Consider the following 2,071-nt stretch of genomic DNA (forward strand, 5'->3'; position numbering starts at 1 on the left):
GGTAATTAGTAATCTAGACATTTATAAGTGCTCTGATTACCTAAACAGTGTGTTTGGGTATAATAAATTATGTCCAAAATAAATTATAAAAGTTCTAGAATCTATAATAAATAAGTAAACAAATAATAAAATACATCCAAAATAAACAAGATTTAGATTTTGACTGCATTTTACTTATATGAACAAATCTATATGTTGATAAATTCTTGCCAGTTATTTTTAGGTGCTTAGTTTCTATTGCATTTTATGAGTTTTTCATATTAGATACTATTTCATGATTTATATGATATTTATACAATCTTGAATCAGTAGTTTTGAAGTTTTGTTCTTCTTTATTGTGGATGTATCTATCTTCCAAAGATCACTTTGTCGTTAAATGAAAATTAACATAAAGGTTGAATAGAACAAGTATGGTGTCAAGATTAATTTTTATATTCCGAATATTGCTGTTAAAAATTTTCTTTAAAAAAATATGTTAAAAATTAGCGTATATAGGTTTGTGTTAATTTTGTATTAAAGTTGGTTTTTTCTGTAGAAAATAAAGTTTATTTGAACCTACCCAAGAATTTAGGACATGCATTTGAAATTTTGGATATTGTTTATTGTTTCGGAGAATTGTTTTCTATTATCACCTGGTTTTCTTTTTTGTTTGCAAAGATCTCTGAAATCTAGCAGCATTTGGAGTCTAGCTTTTGAAAGTTGTAAATTTATTTAGTTTGTATTGGTTTTATTTGATGCTAAAAGTTTTTAAAATTATTTTCCTACAAGCTTGTAAAAAATTCTCATAAACCTATTTGGATGAATGGAATTTTTATTTGATTAATATTTTTAGTGCACTGCATAGATCTGATCAATGGTCAAAATCTCAAGTATAGATGATCAAAGTGATATCTCTTGAAGTAATGAATCATCATTTCAATTAAAGAAAGATATTTCAACACCTTAAGTTTTGTAACTTAAATATATCAATTGTGTAATCAAAATGTTAATAATATCTTAATAATCTAAAAGAGTACAAAAATAGTGTACAAGATTTATATTCCTATTGTATTTAACTATAAATCTCATGAGGCATGTTAGTAATAATAATAATTGTAGTAATGTAAAAAATAAATACTAATAGTAGTAGTAATACAAATATTTTTGTAACTTATACCATCATAATTTTAGAAGCTCAACAATTGCAATCTTTCTTACTTGTTATTTATATAGTTATGGTTGAGTTATGAAAAACTAAAGAAATTAGTTTCAACTATTCAAAAAAAAAAAAGAAATTAGTTTGAAAAGTAAAAGAGAACAATGAAAATAAATGCAATCATTTATTTTGAATATATCTAAATATTGTTAATTAAAATGATAAATTGAGAATAAATATACATAAAGATTAAAAGATCAAGTATACATATAATCAAGTTCAAACGATCTCATGAATTAATAAAGATAAGAAAAAGAAAAAAAAGGGACTTAGTTTTGGACCCAAAATGTGAAAATAATAAAGGATTGCAATAATTTTTTTTTTAATATTATATAGTAAATTGATATTTGTTAAAATAATAAGGGGTTAAATATAATTTGTCTTATTGATATTATGGTTATTTTAGAAAGTAATACTATTATTGGTTAAGAAAAGGACCTGGAATACATGACTATAATGTTGGAATACAATAAAAATAATAGGAACATAAAAACAATTATAAGGTGTAAAAGAGTGAGAACAACTTACTTAAAAGTGAAAAGAATTTTCTAAAAAATTAAAAAAAATTATAACAGAAAGCAGAAATTGATAAAGTGAACTTGGAATATCATCCGAAATATTTGAATACACTTAAAAAAGTAGGAAGATGTAACCAAAAAATAGTGGAAATAATGTAGGAATTGATTAACGAAAAGTAGGTATAGCAAAAATTAACTCGAAACATAAACTCAAAATATTGGAAATCAATGCAAAGAGTGAGAATTTATAACCAAATATGGTGGAAAAAGGATTGGAAAAACTCATCCAAAAGTTCGAACGAATTATCCAGAATTTGAAAAATCCCCATGAAATGTAGGAATTAAAAAATAAACTTAA

This window comes from Citrus clementina, unplaced genomic scaffold (genome assembly GCF_000493195.1).
Source record: "Citrus clementina cultivar Clemenules unplaced genomic scaffold, Citrus_clementina_v1.0 scaffold_5, whole genome shotgun sequence".
Classification (NCBI taxonomy): Eukaryota; Viridiplantae; Streptophyta; class Magnoliopsida; order Sapindales; family Rutaceae; genus Citrus; species Citrus x clementina.